The following is a 19,909-nucleotide window of genomic DNA, read 5'->3' on the forward strand; positions in this document are numbered from 1 at the left end:
AGTAGATTCAAAATAATGTAATTACCAACCAGTATTGTATTTTGTATTTGCTTGTATATAGCGCATACTACCCGATGAGGTGATGAAATAAAAGAATTATTACCAACTACTATAGTCAGTTCGTAAAACCATGCAACATTATAATTTGTTTATTTCATTATAACTGCAATGTGTTTTGGATATGTACGTGTATGCAATTTGAAAAACAATGAAATTATTGAACTGAGCTGAGCCGAGGCTATCTTAGATTTGCTTAACATCGTATCTTTAATACCAGCGCCCCTGTATTAGTCGTTGATACCGATAAAACGTTTTTTTTAAGAAAATGAAATGTTCACCCGCACTTCGGTAGCCTAATAGTTCTGAATGGTAACTTAATTTGGAAATGCAGACCAATTAAACTACAGAAAGAATCGTTGGTTTCTAATTCAGATATCCCCCTGGGAAGCAAAATTCAAACATGCACGGTTACAAAACGGCTGACTGGAAGGCAGAACATTTTAAATATCTGTTGCAAACGAGATAGATACTCCCTGTGATTCTGAGCAAATCACTTAATGTCCCGTGACAAAATTTTTATTTGACCTTGTGTAATCTAACTGGTGCTCATGTAAAACGTTCCAATCCATTCGGGTCTAGTTCGAGCGATTATAAAAATGCCACAAAAAATGTATTCTATTATCGCTTTAAGGCAAATTCATCTGGACGTTGGCAATCAACAATTATCCAATTTAGCATCCATGTGTAACTAAGGCCGATTTAATGGAGGGGGTGCGTGTTTGTAAATGTAGAAGCGTGCTAGGGAAGGAAGGCTGCGGTGATCTCATATCACGAATGATCCATTGAGTCAGAGATGCGGAGATCTCAAATAACCCTCACGAAAAAAACAGTCGGTATCTAAATAAAATTAATCCAAGCTGGGTCATTCCAATTACTGGTTCGCTCTGGGGGTGCATTTCGGTGTCCGTATCAGTGGAACTTCTGCAACTTTGGCTCGTTGAGAACTTGAACTATCATGTGATCAGCAACCCAAGACCTTACGGCATCAGTGGTGCCTGCGAGAAGCGGAACGAGCAGCATACTTTCGAACCAGGCCTGGCGGCGAAAAGGTTGTGGCTCCCCTCTAGCAAGGACCCGTGGCCTTCACTCTCAGACGTCACTCTGCTGCCGAATGCCGCTCCCTAACGTGAGGCGCGCGCTTATATACCGATGACGGGTGGAGGGGCGCAATTAATTATTCATAGAAGGCGAAGAAAGAACGACTGTTACTGTCCTCGCCATCAAACACGAAATTTCATAAACTGTGGAAGCTCAAAGTAGAAGTGGCGCCAAGAGGACAGCAACGCTTCCGTCTCAGAGCGCAGATTTTTAAACGCTGATTTATTTATCTTTAGAAACAGAGACAGTTATTCACCCCGCCTCCCCCCACCCCGGTCGGACAGTCTTGCCACGCCCCCTACTCCTGGTACTGAGCGGCGAAGGCCTTGGCGCATGCGCAGTGCTGGGTTGCCGTTAGCCCGGGTCTTCCAGCGGTGGGGGCGAGCAAGCGCCGCCGCCAGGCACAACGGTATCACCGGCAACCGGCAGCAGAGCGTGGAGCACTGGGAAAGCAGCTGTAGTCCCGCCTGCCAGGGAGCCATGTGAAGCTTCTTGAATCCGGGAGGAACGACCGAAGCAGGGTCTGCTGCGGGGGTGAGTGCTGGCCGTATCAGGGGGTGCATGGCAGTAACACTGAGAAGAGGGGTGCACCAGTATACTGTGTAACGTGTCATTGACTCTCCTAGATGAGTGATGGGAGGGGCTAGGTTCTGACATCCTCCCCATCACAAGGCATTGAAATGAACGCGATAAAGCTTGGCTTAGAATATATATGCATTTTGTACATAATGTGTATTGCTTTGTCCTTATTATTGAGTTGTAATAATGAGATGTGTACGTTTTTAAATAATATATATGGATAATGCATATGTGGCTTGTGTATGGTTGTCGCTTTCTGAGAACACGCCCCTTCATCTCCACATCTGGAGTTGTGTCTGGCGGCCTCAGTGGCCTCCTCTGCTGCCCTGAACTAGAGCCCCCTCGGTCAGGCGAGGATGCAGAAAACAACTTCCCAGTTGTTGTTCTGTCTGAGTCCTAGTTCACCCCTCGACTCAAAATTCTCAGTTGTCAATTTTCTTCTTTGTTCCTCCTCGAGCTCCACTCAGCCAGTTTGATTTGATTTTAAGGGCGGTGACCCAAATACTGATGTTTTCAAGTTGCCCTTGCTGGAAGGCGCACATTTCCACATCATCCCGTGTACAATATTATACAAAGAAAGGGATGCAGCAAGCACCAGAGGGTCTCTGCAGACGTCATCCATTTTTCTTTTTTTTTTCTGCTTTCCCTGCCAATGTCCACAATGCAGATGGCGTTCCGCAGTTTTCATGCCTATCGAAATAAGCTACACATCTGCACCAGATCGGCTGCCTACTGCTAAAGTCTTTTTCACAGATGAAGCAAAAATATATTCTTAGGACCCTGTCCAAGGTGCGAGGTACCATTGTTGCCATTGTAACAGCGGAGCTACAATCGCGTCTCTAGTAGTTTAATTCGGGTACTGGCCCCATCTTCGCTACCTAACTTCGAGCACCTATGTAGCCCACATACTCAAGGACAAAGCAAAATATCCAAGGGGGAAGGGGCTCTTTCCTGCCGGAGAAAGGAAACAAAGCACATGCTGTGCGCTCCGAGATGACTGAGGGCGATTTGCTGGAGATGAATGAATAAGAGGGTTCAGGGAGGAAGTGAGAGCCATGCTGCCTCAGAGGCCACTGACAGCTCAGCAGGCGATGCTCATCCTGTGATCTCATCTCTGTACTGCTTGGGGAGGGAGGCACCCTCCAGGCGTCTGTCCCACCCTCTAACATACTAGCCTAATTGAAACCAGCCCTTGTTCAGACTTCATCATCACTGTGCGTGTGCCCTGCCGTCATATATTCGCGCGGATCAGGGGCCTGAAAGGTTATTTCCAAACAGGAACTGGACAGTCATAAATAGAAATTGACAGCACATGAGTACTAACAGACCCATCTCTCCACTCTGCTGGTCCACTTCAAATAGTAACTCCATATACGAATAGTAACTCCACATTCAGATGCTTGGTTTCCTGAGTTACCTTTTTTCTTGCGCTTGTTTCGTATGGTGATTTTGCCATATTTTTTCATTTTTGGATATGTTTTTATTGATGTGTCTCCCAAAAAATCAAAAGAGCAAACTGATGCTTTGCTGAATTCCTTCAAGCAATGAGATTATATTGCAGGAAAAATGTTGACTGATTTAATTCGGTGTAAAATGTTCAAATCGCTTCATACACTGCAGGTCCCCTGTGTTCTTTCATCCTTATTACTAGAGAATTGTAGAGGTGGACATGCCGTGGTTTGTAAAAAATTTTATAGTGTAAGTAAGATGCCTGCTGCTTTCGGCACTTGTTGTTGGTATGGTAGTACAATAGTTTCAGTTGTGTGGCTTATTTTCTATTGTATGCGGATCTTTACTTTTTGCTTAACTTTTGAGTGTCAGATTAAAATACCTCAGAATTTTGAATTTCTCCTACTTTCCTATTTATGAAACACCTTTCTTGGTAGTGTTTATTGATAGATGTCATAGAAAAGCAGGTGTAGTCGCCATGTATATTCACAGATCTTCACTTACCCTTTTACTCAACATGTCAAATGTAATGTACCTGACAATTTAATGATTCGTGGCTTAAAATAGGAAAGTCAATCTAATGTCGTCTTGCCTCTTGTTTCTTTTTGTCTAATAATTTCACTCACAGTTTTGTTTCCTTGAGTCTCCAGCTATACAACTATATGCCTGTATGCCCATTACCCCCTTTCCACTGCATTTGGGCACCCATTGATGAGGCTTATGTTTTAAAGAGCAGTGTTTTGCTACATCACTCTGCTCGCTTGTTTTGTGATATAGTGTGGGATGGGGCACTGAGCCTGTATTTTCTTTCTGGAGAAAGTTAGTGTTTTTGTTTTCTGGTTAAATGGAAGGAGAGGGTTTATTCACGGACAGGCAGTAAACTGACTCGGAAAAGCCGTTAACATTAATGTTTAAGTAGATCAAAGAAAGCTGCTGTGACATAGAGGTGAGAGGGTCGTCTTGTATGTTGGAGCTTGAGTTTGGAAGTTAAGCAGCTGTGGCAGTGGACATCATCAGCGCTGCATTGTAGCTGGTCCTGTAAGTAAGATGCCCTAGGTGAAACAACTTGAGCTACCGAAGGGGAGTGCAGAGGGTCCCAGCACATTAAGAAATTATTTAATAAGCCAGGAGGAGCTGTGAGTTCTGTGTGGATTACATGGGTGGCAGGAGAGCAGAACAAGATGGAGAGGTTTCCCCTTCTCCGTCTATGGAACGGAGCAGAGGAACACAGGACTGGTTAATCTGAAAAAAGCACCATCAAAATAACACTAATCGTTTCCTCATGATCTTCGGAAGAACCTTGGGAGTAAGGAAGTAAAAAAATCTGTACTCAAGGTAATGCTATGAAGTTCAGATCCCAAACTTTCAGATATTTTCTGTAGAGCAGAAAACTGACAACATGTTGTTGTTTCTAGAGGTACGACGGCCCAGTCAAGGAGCCTTAGGTCACTATTTTGGTGGAACAAATCCTGATATAGCGAAAGACCCAGGAAAGAGGTGAAGATTTGTTCTGGGAGTCAGCTGGCATGTTGTCTACTCTCAAGTGGATTGAAGGATTTTATCAAGTGTTAACTTTGATCTGCACAGTTTGAGAGATTCAGGCCACCTTTGACAATAATTTGTACTCTGGGGAGAGTGTCCCCCTGCGATTTACATAGGGTTTCATCACCAAGTTTGTCCATTCTGATCAAAAGTGAAGTTCCCTTCAGATGAGTCTCAAGCAGGACCCAGCTCTCTGTCCAGTGTGAGAGCACTATCCCAGCTGTTTAGACTGAGATCTTTGATTATGGCATAGGTGTCTGGGGAGGGGTGTATCCCGTTCTAGGACTTTGCTTTTGATTGCCATTATCTCAGAGTTTTGAGTAAGTAAAGATGTACGGAGACTGGTGCAGGTTATCATGTTATAAATATTTTTTGTTTGTGGAAGTAGTTTCTTATCGGTTTGTTTTGTGTGTATGGTAAAGGAACAATGCAATGTTTGAGCTTTGAATACACTGTATGTGATGCAGTCGAATCTGATCAGATAGTAGATAGTGTGGGAGTTTTTTTTAGATTGGTGTTGTGTTTGAGGTCAGTGAAAGCTTGGTCTTTATAATTGTTGTGGTGAATGAAGTACAGACATGACCTATTATGTAGTTTCTCTACTTATGGCCTATAATCTGATTAGGGATATTATTATCCACTCTGCAGTGCTTCATAGATCATTGTTTTAAAGACCTCTGAGAGCACAGCTGTTTGACCCGCCAGCTGAACAAGAGATACTGAGTGAGTTTTGTTTCTAAAAAATATATGCGCAAGCTCCGTAGAGCAGTGTTTCCAGCAACCCACTCTGAAAAGTGTTCCGGCTTCGAACTCCAGTGCAGTTCACAATCTGCCACCTTTATGGGGAGATCAATATCTGATATCGGAAGGCGTGGTCAGGGTCATGAGGTGTACTAACAATTACTATTATTGCATAAAAAAATCGCTGCATCTCATGTTCGTTAAAGCTAGTTGGGTTGCCATTCTAAACAATGGGTTGTGGTTTTAAAAGGTTTGATAAGGCACTGCTGTAGATGTTACAGCCTAGGAGAGAATATGGACACAGCAGCCTTCTCAGGCTTCACCAAAGGAAGAGCAGGAGAGGCAGGCTCAGAAGTGAGGAGGTTTGGAATTCTCCCCATGAGGAACTAGTGTATTGTATACCATCCAAGACAATTGTACCTTTCAGAGAATTTTGCATCATGTTGTTACTCCACTTAATCTGTGGGCTATTGTACTTCAGAATCTAGGTTACGTCTTGGCTAAGGTGCTAGTTCTCTTTGCTTCTTCCTCTGCTTACATCTTCCTCTGAATCGCAGATTGGTAATCCCATAATTCCCATGGAGAAACATAGCTGTATTCAGAAGTTCTCTTCATTCCCCCATTATACTAGCAAGCGAACATGTATATCTAGCAAAAAAGCATCAAGCAGCAGATGGTATGGAAACATATGTCACTAAGACATGTTTGTGCACATCTATGTGATGTGGGCATGAGGTAATGTGCTATTTTCCATAGTCACTGTTGGTGCGCTCAAACATGCATCTTCATCTTTTACTGATTGTGATGAAGGTTTTAAATTGTAAATTAACATCAGTCCCTTTTACATGCTTCTGGTCCAGATACCTGCCTGACCCTCTTAAATATCTCTCCATTATGTTTGGTCTTGCTAGTCTGTAGTAACCTGATCATACCCTCACAAATCAGACCACCAGCACACACACACACTGAATTCTGCAATATACTCCAGTGTTCAATGAATGTTCTTTCTACTTGACTTTGTAGATTCAGAAATATATATGTACATATATGCATGTATCTTTAGCATTGCTAGTTTCAAATTGATAGAGATAAAGGGAGGAATTTTTAGTTTTTTTGCCCGACTGCGTGATATTTTCTTGATGCATTATTTCATGCAGCGGGCCATCGTTGGATATCCTCAGTTGCTTCATAGAAGTCAAAGAACCTGCTCTAACAATAGTCCTTCAAGTCCGGGACCTGTTGTTTCAGTTTTACCTAAACATGAAGAAATTATTGGTAAATACCTTCCTTGTTAACAGGCAATCCAGCCTTTTTTCGACATGAAACACTTTGTGGGTTTCGGAGGGAGACCGCTTATCTTGCAGAAAGGAAGGGAAGGAGCTGAAGGAAATGAAAATAGCAGATTGTTTTGAGCAGGTAATCCAGGTTTTCTTACAGTGAAATAATTGTTTTAGAATCCTGATCTCCTAGTGTGGGTCACCCATGTATATTATTAACTGAGAGGGGGAAGAGGTTCAAAGTAAAATTGATGTATATTATTGGATAACATTATTGTGAGAGAAGTTTGCTGAAACATATCTTGTAAATGAAAGCAATACAGAGAAGTACCATAAGATCAGTGGTGTAACAGTGTATGGGTTAATAAAGCATAGAGGACGAGGCCATCTTTGTAAGAAAGTGCCCCCTTTTTGCATGGTTGCCCCCACTTTTAGCTAAACTGCTGATGTACTTTGACTGAGTGTGCCCTCGGCACCTGCCAAACAGGTACCCAGGGCATATGTTCTTTCCCTAAACTGCATTAAAGACAAAACCATCTTTGGCCACAGGGCAGTCCCTTGTAAATGGTACCATAGGTACCAAGGGCACTGTGGCCAGGGAAGGCCCCTAAGGGCTTCAGCACTTATTGTGTCACCCTTAGAGAGAAGGGAAAGCGAAGGTGAACTCTAATATAAATCTCTTTAACTTAAACATTTAGATAATTCATAATTGGTGCTACGGTACTACACCCGCTGTCTAGTCGGGTACCTAAGCTACAGAAACAATCAAAATAGCAGGAACACCTGATAGTACTATGCCCTGTTCACTGTTTTTTCCCCCAAACCCTACTTGTTAATAAAGATAAACAAGGCTAAACATTTGTACAGACTGTCATTGTATTCAATTTGCTCAAAGATTAATCAATGCATGTTCAATGATTTCATTGAAAGTGCAAGAACAATATTCTGTACACAATAATGCATAACATTAAGCAGTCTTAATAATGCTAAAAAACAAAATATCAATCTTGATGATTCGAGAACGCTGAAAGAGAATACTTCATCTGTATTTTGCGTACGGCCTGATGCATTTCGGGACTAAAAAGTCCCTTCTTCATGGGCAAACTTGTAACAAACAGCCTGAAATTACTCATCATGCGGAGCTATTGTGGATGGAATACATTACCACAACAAAAATGAACAGTAAAAACATAGTCAAAATGAGTGTATAAAACACTTGATATTTGCGTCAGTAGGTCACAAAAAAATATGTGAGCCATATTGTGTGAAGTCACCCATAGAGTGCTCATAAAGAAATTCAACGAAAAAGTGGAGAACTAGATGAGAAAATAAAGTACTACTTCTCAGGACTTAATTAGCGGTCCAAAACACAGAAATAAGTCACACTGTGCTAATCATGATAAAAACCAGAGCACCAACATGTGCAGGAGTTGACCACTACAATGTGCTATTTATTACAATGGAAAAAGACTCACCATAGAATATACATGATATATGAGAAGGAGCAGGAGATGGGCAACAAAGGTGTAAACAAGGACATGACTCGCCATAAGAACCCAGAAGTTGAAAATTAACGTACAGAACAAAGAACATAGCGTTCCCATGTGCTTGCCTCAAAAACCGCAGTGTGTTCCACGCAAAATGAGTACAAGTCGATGGAGTTGAGGAAGGAGAATATTACGGTATCCTCTGTATAAAATGAACTCCGTGTTAGCGCTAAAAATGTGATACCGGGACGATCAACCAAAAAAGTCTTTACTTTTTTACTTACTGCGGTTTTTGAGGTGAGTGCATGGGATGTTTTTAAGATGTGATTAAAGCAAACTTGGAACCTGGTCAAGAAGTCAATTTGAACCTGGCTGTTGCTATAATGTATTCATGGCATTTATAGAGCGCTTTCCTAGCCATTGGGGCTGTGAGTGCTTTATATATAACAATTTATTTACAAATGAATATATTTGGAATTTTAACTTCCAAGTGCCTTCTAGGGGAATCAGCGTAGCTAGGACCTAGATAAACGGGCTTAAAATATAGCTGTAGAAAGAGCCTCGTAAGGCACGTTTCAAAATTTGTTCCTAAAGTAAGGTGATTTGGAATTGTTATAATGGATTCTGGGTTCAATTTCCATAGTCTGGGGGCCTCGCAGTAAAAAAGCTGCTTCGCCGTCTTATTTCTATGTGTTTTTGGGTTGAGTCTTTTTTGCAGGTTGAATTGGCGCCCAGAGGATACCATGTTGTATGTTTCCAGATGATATGTGCTGCTAGTGGTTGCCAGGGGAGTTACTTTAGGGTCAGGGTTATGTGATCTGATTTCCTTTATAAGGGATATGTTATCAGGGAAGTACACCAGAGGGCTTTACAGGAGGATTTTTACCAGAGAGGTGTAGTGGAATCCATTTAGTAATTGCTTAAAAAACTCTTAGGGTGGTAGCACACCCATGTCTGGCGATTAGAGATAGTGTAGGATGGAGTTTGCTGGTGGTGTGGCATCTTTCTGCTATGATGGTGTATGCAATATTTTCTGCGTGACATGCTATCTTGGATGTTTGTGCTTGAGGTATCTCGTGGGACGTGCTGTTGATTTGATGTAAAAGCTGACTGTATGGCTCATAAGTGCTTTGTTGAATCTATGCTAGCTATTCTATTTATATTGTTGACCTTGGTGGTTTTATGTAAATGTAATCCTCATTCTGTAGAACATAATACAGAACACTCAACTGTTTTATATCAATCTTTATTTGTTTTTAAAAAGACATATTTTTTGTAAAAAAAACGATTCACCTTGTCAACTGTACACCAAGTTGCTTCTTTTAGGGTTTCCTTCAAATAATTGTTTTTCCTAGTGTAGATGGATACAGCTGGCATCCAATCTGGCTATGGGTTCCTAGCCCTGTTCTGTATTGCATGTGTTTCTTCACAAATGAGATGAAGTCAAAAGTTCAGACATTTTCCTGGCAGTTAATATACCACAGGGACCAGTATGTTTGTTGACTATGAGCAGGCCGGACTGAAAAAAAACATAGCCAAATAGTGTATTTGACAGTAGGACATGTGGTAATAGAACATCGTAAATGCAGGCATCTTTAACTTTATCCATCACATAGGCTGTAAGTATAGTAAAACATATATTGATTGTTTTCAGTCTTCAAGAATTGTGGTTAATAAGGAGATTTGTTATAATAAGCTTGTAATGTCTCATTAGCTTACATTTCTTGATTGTGTTTAGTTTGTAGTTGTTAAACAAGTTGTGTCTTAAAATGGTGTAAGAAAGCAAACTCAAGGAGATGATGGACGGAGCGCTGAAACTTTTCAGACACTCACCTGCAGTTACAGATCTGGGTTGAATCCATCATCGTTCTTTAGCTCACTTCGCCACCCCAGTTCAGACACAGCTATATGCAAATAAGTCTTGACCCTGTGCCTCATGGGAACAGTCTAGCCTGAACTGCCAAGCAATGTCTTTCCTGGACCAGAAACAAGCATCCTGGGACCGATTTCGGGCTAACAGCCCTCATCAGCCAAGGTAGCTTGAATCCAGTGGCAAAGTGAGCGAGGGCCCCTCGTCTGGCCATACCCTGCCAATTAGGGCAAACAAATCAAACACAAAGATATGGCTGGGTCCAAACTGGAAAGGCATGGTGAGCAAACAAACAATGGATTTAGGCCCAGATCTCTGTACTGGGGGGAATATATGACATTGTTCTGCATTCTGCCCATCAATTGTTCTTTTTGCATTTGTCACCCGAGTGGGACGGGTTTGCCCAGATGTGGGTCCCGTGCTCTCCATGCCACTGGAGTCAAGCTATCCTGGCTGATGAGGGGTGAAACCCCGAAATTGGTCCTAGGGTGCTTGTTTCCAGTCCAGGGTGGACCTTGCCTGGCAGTTCGGGCTGGACTGTTTCCATTAGGCACAGGGTCAAGACTGATTTGCATATGGCTGGGTCCAAACTGGAATGGCATGGTGTGCAAAAAACGATGGATTTAGGCCCAGATCTCTGTACTCGGGTGTATGTATGACGTGGTTCTGCATTCTGTCCAACAATTGTTCTCTTTGCATTTGTCACCCCAAGTGGGATGGGAATGTCCAGACGTGGGTCCCGTGCTCTCCATGCCACTGGAGTCAAGCTATCCTGGCTGATGAGGGGTGAAACCCCGAAATTGGTCCTAGGGTGCTTGTTTCCAGTCCAGGGAGGACCTGTCCTGGCAGTTCGGCCTGCACTGTTTCCATTGGGCACAGGGTCAAGATTGCTTTGCATTTGACTGGGTCCAAACTTGAATGGCATGGTGAGCAAAAAAACAATGGATTTAGGCCCAGATCTCTGTACTTGGGTGAATGTATTACATTGTTCTGCATTCTGTCCATCAATTGTTCTTTTTAAAATAGTGTAAGTGCATCTTAAAATAGTCCCTCAGTCATAATAATAATAAGAATATTTGATTATCTCGATTAAAAAAAAAAGAAACGTATACAATATATAGTCATACACTGGTCCTGCAGTAGGTATTAGTAAATCAGTTGCTTTGGTAATAGAGGTTACTCAAGCTGAACATTATGCAGTCTTGGTGGTCTTTTCAGGGTTGGAAGTATAGACAGGTTGAATTCAGAAAAGTATACCATACCTTATTCTTCGACATCTACATTCACTGTACTCTGATACGGCAGAAACTTTTGGTGTAGGCTTTTATTTTTTGTCTTTGCCCATCATTGGACACAGATCTCAATAGTTGATATTCTGTTGACTTTAAATGAATGGGAAAACTGCCTTTGTGATACTTGTGTAGACCTATCTAAACCTATATTATGCTAACATTCTAATGTGTAACTGCCCTTAGGGGTAGACCTCATACTGCTTAAAATGTTTTCTTCCCTGTCCTTGATTAATATAACAAGCATTTGCAATGCAATAGGTCTCGTAGCATTAAAGTTTGAGTTATTGGCATTGTATATGACCATGTGTTGCATAACATTTTTAGCAAAGTCTGTATTGGTGTATAAAGATGATTTGCAAGATGATAGCGATGGAGTGGGGGATGGATGGATGGATGGATGGATGGAGTGGAGGGGATGGATGGATGGAGTGGAGTGGAGTGGAGTGGATGGATGGAGTGGGGGGATGGATGGATGGATGGGGGTGGATGGAGTGGGGGGATGGAATTAATGTGTGCATTAAAAAGAGGAATCTAAGGATAGAAATAAACTGGGCACCCTCCACTCGCATAGTGTATATAAATACTAGCCCCATTTATGCACCGCTCATTTCATTGTAGTGGGTGGTGCCCTACCTTCTGTACACAAGCGAAAGGGGCAGCCTTATCCCATCTTAGGTAGTGAGATCCAGCAAACTGACTGATGCAACAGTTGACAAACTAGGAGACAGCAACTTACTCACACTCCTTCATATACAACATTCCCTAACTAGCACATATCCTGCCCCTTTTGCCTGCTTACCCTCACACAGAGGAACACTCCAATGACGAAAAGCGCGGGGAACTGTATGACTTGTTCATTGCACCCTTGAATCCGTGAGGTGTCTCCTTTTATGCACGGGTGAACAATTGTGGCTTATGTAGTACTTCTCAGACAGGGCACCAGCAGCTCCAGAACAAGCGTGGGATACGACAGGTAGCCTCCAAGCCAGTGGTGTAAAATAAAACGATGCCTCCCTCTACAAAAATGTGATGAGCCCCGGCACCACCCCGTCTCTCCCATATCTTACGGATATTCCTTGGGCTTAATAGGGGCACCTTTAAGGGTTGAGGGGCCCCTGTCTCAAGCTTCGCCAGTGGGTAGCGAAAGAATGAATGGTTAACCAGAGAGAGTGGAGTACACTGGTGGCTCACCGCTAGAGATCAGAGTAGTAATTAGTCTCTAGGATGAGTAAGATGCTCTCCAGCCTCCACTTGAAAACAGGGGTGTATAGTTTACACAGGTGGGGCATGCAATATTTCTGCCCACTAAAGAGCGGCTTGCTGATTAAGGGAGCTGTTGGTGCCGAGCTCGGCGGGGCAGGTCCCATTTGTTCCCCGCCGGCCTGCAGGCAGTTCTGTTATTAGGCAGCTGGAGTCCTCTGCTGTTCCGTGTGTAATGTGCCCGAGCCTCCAGGCAGGCGGGGCAGGGGGATCACAAGTGCGACCGCCCCCACCCTTGGAGAGTAATTGGCAGAACAAGAGCGCATTAAGGCAGATATAGGAGGGAGGCCAGCGCTGGCACGTACTGTGTGTATGAGCTAAAGGCGGGTGGTTTTGTGTCAAATGCCGCTCAGACTACAGAACGCAGAGAATGCTATGTCTACATCAGGAATCAGGCGTGCTCGTGTCTGTCTAAGTGTGCGTGCTTCATAGTAATTGTCTATGTGTCACTGCATCGTACACTGTGTGTTACTTTAAGCATGTAACAGTGTGAGGGTATACACTACTGCGCTTGTGAGTCACGCTGTTTGTGAGTGGGTTTGTACCGGACAGTTACGAACCTTGCTGTTGTATGTGACCCACTCTGCCTGTGCCACTGTATGCGTGTGCGTTTAACCTTGAGTGCGTGTGTATGTGGAGCGTGATGTACTGTGTGTGTACAGCAAGTTAGTGTATGTGGCCTACTGTGTGTGTGCGTGTGTGAGCCACTGTGTTCGTGTATCTTTCTATACGTGTGTTAGTGTGCGTACCACTGTATGTGTGCACGGGTGCCGGAGTGTAAAGACACATACACGCGTGAATGCTCAGTTTGTGTGCAGTGTACGTCACACGTCATCTACGGTCCTGTTCAGTTTTATTTTCATTTTGATTGCAGTATTAAAACAGGTGTTACAGAAGCTGTACAAAATAAATGTATTGAGACTGCTGAGCAGAGTATAAATATTTGATGTGCATGTCTGATGCAGACAAGTGCATTTTCTCTTCTGTCGCGAGGCACAGTCCAAACAAGCATGCGAGTGGTGCGGACGTGCGCGCGCCTCGCGCTAAAAGTAAAAAAATAAATAAATGCCACAGGGAATCAGTACATTGAACTAAAAGACTGTTTTCGAATGCTTGGACGCTTCTGCTGCCAAAAATTGCTCAAACTCAAGAAGAAACCGCCCCCACCCAATCCAGCCGCAGCTCCCAGCAAATGTGGGGTGTTGTTACTACGGCCATGCGAATGGCCACGCACCGAGTGAGTGCCTGCGACCCGCCTCGGATCTCTGGCAGCTTGCGCACTGCCCCTGGTAGGAGGCGCCGTCCTGTCCTCACGTACAACGATCATGCCCAACCTCTGAAGTGCGTGTATCCCTCCCATGAACTCCTCCTCACCATGGAAGGGTGGCGACTTCCCGGCCAGGTGGCATGCTTGATCGCGGCAGCAGAATACGAAGAGGCTGCGGTGAAAGCCGCGTGGTTCCTGGCTCGGCGCGTACAACTGCAGCAGGAAACAAGTCAAAACGAAACTGAAACATACGGCGGATGGCAGAGTCGGATTCCGATGCGCGCGACCCAATCCCAAGGCGCACGTCGGAATCCGACTCTGCCATGCTTCCTAATGGTGCGCGCGGCAAAACTACAGTGGGGCGGGACTTCCGTTTCCTGCTGGATGCTCGTGCCCACGGAGGGGCTGGCCAGGAGAGGAGCAGTCAGGAGAGGAGCAGTGGTGAGGCGGGGCTCCCATGTCCGATGGAGAGCCCCGCGGTGGCGGCTGAAGTCCGGAGTTGCGCCGATGAGGTGAGTGGGGCTTAGTTGTAGCGGGGGAGGGGGAGTGTGTGTTTGCGCTCGTGTGTATGTGTGTGTGCACGCGCCCTTGTGTGTGTGCGTCGGGGGGTGGTGGTGTGTGTCTCTGTGTGTGTATGCGTGCGTGTATGTGCGCTAGTGCGTGTGTGCGTGCGTGTATGTCTCTGCGTGTGTGCCTGTGTGTGTGTGTGTGTGTGTGTGTGGGTGCACGCGCGTCTCTGTGTGGGTGTGTGTGTGTGTGTGACTAGCCTGCCGGAATCGGAGCGCGTGGTTGTGCGCGCCACCCGCTCCGATCCCATTCTGGCAGATGCGCGCGGCCAGGTCTTGTCTCCTGGAAAGCGAAGCCAGTAACAATAGGTCTCTGGCGAGACCGCGCTTTCGCGCGGTTAACGCCACGAGACCTAAATTTCTTACGTGCCCACTAATTCGAGGGGGGTTGTGGCCTTTTCACTGGAAAAAAGATAGTGTACTAATTTGCATTTATATGACTTTTTTTAAAATCACAGAATATGAAATAAACTAGTCCCGTATTACTCATGAAGATTTAGAACTGTCCATTCCCAAACAAGACATACACCCCTTTACTATTCATCTAGTTGCTCTACTGCCCAATGACTGGTTTGTGAGGATGGAAATTAGTCTCCACATGGGACCAACAGCTGTAGCCACACCATAAGCCAGGGAAAGGAGCCATTTACTTTCCAGATTTCTTCCTATGTGAATTTTCTAAGAACCATTATTCACTCGGGCTTCCTTTTCACGGAAGAACCATATTTGCCCAAACTGGGGCTTATCATATCTGTTAATACATACGGGTGACTGCCCAAAGTCTGGTCTGACCCACCATCCTTGTTATGATTCCCACTACTAGCCCCCTTCACAATTTCCCCAAAGTAAAAGCAAAAGAGAATTTTCATAGACTTCACTGATTTTCGCAATATTATTTCCAATCTATGGGACTGACTTTTCAATAAAAGAGATAGAGTGGCTACTGTTCTAGAAGTAGCTGCTTCTAGAAAATATCAATAGTTAACTGACTGGTCAGAAAACCTTCACTTTGCATAACCGAATTTCCCTCCAGTTTTTCCTTGCAGAAAATGAGGGGTGTCTGTTCCTTTAATTAATTTAAATTCTGTCTGTATATTCCAGATAAATCCAAAATAATTCATCAGCACGTTGAAGGCATTTGTAGTCAACTAATGGAACTGCATACTGTTGATAGTAATTCTGAATTATATGACCTGACTGATGGACAGTTGAGGAATGTAGTTATTGAATCTTGGTTTCATGAGAATTCCTTGTATTGAGGGCCTTAATGGGCAGTCACTCATATTCTCTCCTCGCTTGCTCTTTTACTATCCCATTCAAATTCTTCTAATGTGGAAGGGATAAACGTATGCAATGAGTTGATTGAGGTAGGGCAAGGGGAAGAATATCTAATGATGATACTTGTAAAGCGCACTGTTACCCCATCTCGGGGTGTCCTGGCGCTGAAGACTGCTGGGGAACCCGTCCTGGCGTTCCCTGTGAGATGGTCCCTTCTGGGTATCTCCAAGGTGAAACCAGGCATCCCCGGCGTCTGTGGGGGGCCGTTGTAGAGATGAGGCAAGCTTAATGCCCAGAGTTGCCGAGTGTGATCCCTGGTTAGAGTAGGCACCGAGGAGGGGGGCGTGGCTTGGACGCCGAGGAAGATGGCGGGTTAGATCGTCTCTCCTCCCGTCACGAGCGTCTTTAACTGAAATTGGAACACCTTTAAGTGCCTACAGCTGGGATGTGACCGAAGATTCGAGCATCGGATCACTCCCTGACTGTAATGTGCTGATTTACGTGACCGGGGCTGCAGCGGATCAAGAGCTGCACCGAGTGAGGCTCCAGGCGTTTATGGCGGCAGCGCGACGGAAGGACGGAAAGCGGAGCGCGAAGCAAGCTCCTGCAGAGCACAGCGGAAAGCCCGGCAGCGCATGAAGGAGCTGAAGTAGGTGACCGCGTTCACAGAATTTAGCGCACCGGGGGGACAGCTGACTTCACCGATCGCGTGAGTGCAGTGCGATCGGCCATGCAGAGACTTCCCTAACCTTTACCAAGATGGCGGCCGCCACTCGGTAATGCTGGAAAAACCGAGGCAAATCATCTCTCCTCACTGTCTCTGCACAATAAGCCGAATTTTGACGCCAATCGAGCACTGGTGAGAAAGTAGTCACACACACCTGTGCTAGACTGGGGAGATGGTTATTACTACGCTGTGTGCCTGGATTGCCTGCCATTAGTACATAATGCATTATTTACAGCCACAGTGCATGGCAAGCTCACAGTATCTGATAGTATGTTTGTGAGAGCTTAAACCTGCTGGAAATGAACGCCTGGATTGCTTGATACCAATACACAGTGGGCTCCCTAATGCTCCAATCTCGACAAGCGCCATGTGCATATATTGACTGAATAAATGGGACGCCCTGTTCCTCAAATGCCTCTTGTGAAGTGTTATTACCATCAGTGAACTGTGTTTTGGCTGACCAAACCCCTGGGTAAGCCGGTATTGGTTCTTTTGCCCCACGTGAGTGCAGAAGGGGAGCTTTCAGGTCACTGCCCAAAATTCTAAGCAACCCCTGAGAAGGAGCTAACGATCGCAATGGATACCAAAGATCAAGGAACCTTCAAGAGACTTAAATCAGATCACTCGAACCCGGGATCACCAAACAAACCAAAGAAAGTTACCCCGGACGCACTTGACATGATATTGAATAGGTTAGATGAAGTGAAGGACCTAGCCAAAGCCACTAAGGAGGAAGTGGTAGCAATCCGTCAAGATATCAGAGATACTAATGCGCGCCTAACAGAAACAGAATCCCGAATCAGTCGCCTGGAAGACATAGAGGTTGAAACCACCAAGGCTCTGAAACACCTACACATCTCCTCTGACCAGACAACTAGACGTCTGGCCGAGTTGGAAGACAGGAATAGGAGGGGGAACCTACGCATTTTTGGAATTCCGGAAGGGTCCGAGGAGTCGGAAGGTTCATGCATTCAGTTTTTGGAATCATGGTTCACTAAAGCCACGAACCTGACTTTTACCAACCCTCTTGAATTTGATAGGGCACACAGAGTATCAGGGAGAATCACTAAGACACAGAGAGGACCAAGGCCCATCGTATGTAAACCGTTACGCTACCAGCCTGTTGAGCAAATCCTGGCCTTCATGAGGAAGCACAATCATATTCTGTGGAAGGATACCAAGGTCTACATTTCTCAAGACTACAGTAAGGAAACCGTAGAAATAAGGAAGGCCTTCCTTGCGCTACGTCAACAACTGTCAGCGAAGGGATATCAATATGGCTTTGTGGGCCCAGCAAAGTACAGGGTGACAATACGTGGATCGTCTTCCTACTTCACGGACCCCAGGAAGCTCAAACGTATGCTTGAAGACGTGGAAGAACGGGACATGGAACGCGATATGGAAACTAATAACCCAGAAAGTCAAGCAGCCTCGGCCTCGGCTTCGGCGTCAGGTTACAGATGACCACATCTGAGGTTTAGTGCTCTCACTAGGATATCTCTGCTATGTTAATTCCACAAAGCCCAACGAGCTTGTCAATTGCAAGACTACCACACTGTAAGGTTTCAAGTTGACGGATACCTCATTGCACCGAGAACTCTACGTTGCCTGAAGGTCTGAACTAAGGTCCTGGAGTCTCCTTACTTTATTTCTCTAGGTTGTACTTGACATGGCCTGTTGCTAGTGATCTTAACTTTTTGATTGGAGCTGGTCTGCCCTGTTTGATTAAACTGAGGAAGATACCGGTGTAAGATGTGTCAAGACGTGTATGGCTGAACCCAAAATCCGGTGCATTGGCAGGATTAATCAGAATAGACTGGATAGACTGGTTTTCAGACTGGCCGTGCTGGGGCTCTTTGTTTAAGGAATGATTACTGGCAGGTTTTAGTTTTTGACTAGGTTCTTCACCACTGATGCGTAAACCTAGATACCAATAACCATTAGGGGCCCTTGTTGAGGGTATGAAGCTATAATACCTTCCAATAGGCTATGTGGCTGTATTGTCAAATTTCTGCTCGACAGCATCACTTTGGTAGATATACTGTAGGTATATTGGTTTGTTTCTGATTTATCAAAAATGTGCAGAGGGAACGTGTTACTATATCTAAGTTAGTTCTGCCACATCACTCCAATATTCCACTGTTTGCATAATGTTTGTCTGCACTCTACGTTGTGCATAGCTGTTCCAATGTTTACACATGACTAGTTTTAGACGGGAGGGCTACTGCGGTTTTCCTCACGTCGCCATGCTTCTGTACTACAGTTGGGGAGGGTGGGGTGGGGGGATGTGGGGTATTGGGGGGGGTGGGTGTTATGTTCTATGGTTTGCATTTTTTGTACTTTCCCTTCTCTCTCCCTCTTATTCCTTTCCTCTTCTCTTTTCCTTGCTTTTTCTTTCTCCTCTGACCTGTCTCTTTGCTCTTATCTGGACAAGCTGTATCATGCATATGTTGTATTTGTATACCGGTACTCAGACCAGCCATGCCCCATCCCTGGGCGCCCAGATGATGGACCATGGTCTCCGCCTGTTTTACACCATAGTGGGCAAAGCAATGTGTTCCTTCCATAATGCGCTGTGTAACATGTCTTTCCATGGCTCTCGTGGAGCACTCATGATACCTACACTGTTATAAATGTCACTAACAACACTTTCCACTCCGCTTGGGACAACCTCACTTGATCGATTAAAGATTCTGTCTATGAATGTTAAAGGTTTAAATCAGCCCGTTAAAAAACAAAAGATATTAGACTATGTGCGCAGACAGAAGGGAGACATTGTACTGCTGCAAGAGACCAAACTAGATGTTAAACAATTTTACACTCTGCGCAATAAGTTTTATTCAGAGGTTGTAGGTTCTGGTGCAGTTGGCAGAAAGAATGGTGTTCTGGTACTATTGTCAAGAAAGTCCAAGGTAGAATTACTGTCTTCCTCATCAGATGAAAAGGGTCGTTGGGTCACAGTGAAACTTTCCAAAGATAACACAGAATTCTTTGTCACTAACGTTTATGCACCTAACGCTAATGACTTAGAATTTTGGCAAGACTTAGTCAAGCAGATTGCAACGATACCTGATACGGCGGTGCATATCCTTGGGGGTGATTTCAATCTTCCATTTGACCCGGCCTTAGACAGGGACTCAAAATGTGTATTCAAACCAAGCAGATCACATAATGCCTTTATCAAATTATGCCAACAATTTCACTTAATTGACACATGGAGAATACAAAACCCTACTGATAGGGATTATACTTTCTACTCTTCCCCTCACGATTCGTTCTCCCGCATTGATTACATATTCATTACACAAAATGGCGTTGCAAGGATAGAGGATACTTCAATTGAACCTAGGGTTCTATCAGACCACTCTTGCATATCTCTATCCATCACTAACATTAAACCGTCCCCTAAACAAACG

General features: G+C 44.5%; 1 protein-coding gene across 3 annotated transcripts in view; it reads left to right on the plus strand.

Annotated features, from left to right (window-relative positions):
* Positions 1 to 1,438: 1,438 nt before the first annotated feature.
* The window catches only part of CEP170 (centrosomal protein 170), a 598,101-nt gene continuing 579,630 nt past the window's right edge, over positions 1,439 to 19,909 (plus strand). For all 3 annotated transcript variants that reach the window (XM_086926848.1, XM_086926849.1, XM_086926850.1), the window contains exon 1: positions 1,439 to 1,692. The gene's annotated coding sequence lies outside the window, so the exon portion shown is untranslated. The remainder of the gene's footprint in view (positions 1,693 to 19,909) is intronic.

Source organism: Lissotriton vulgaris, chromosome 6 (assembly GCF_964263255.1).
Source record: "Lissotriton vulgaris chromosome 6, aLisVul1.2, whole genome shotgun sequence".
NCBI lineage: Eukaryota > Metazoa > Chordata > Amphibia > Caudata > Salamandridae > Lissotriton > Lissotriton vulgaris.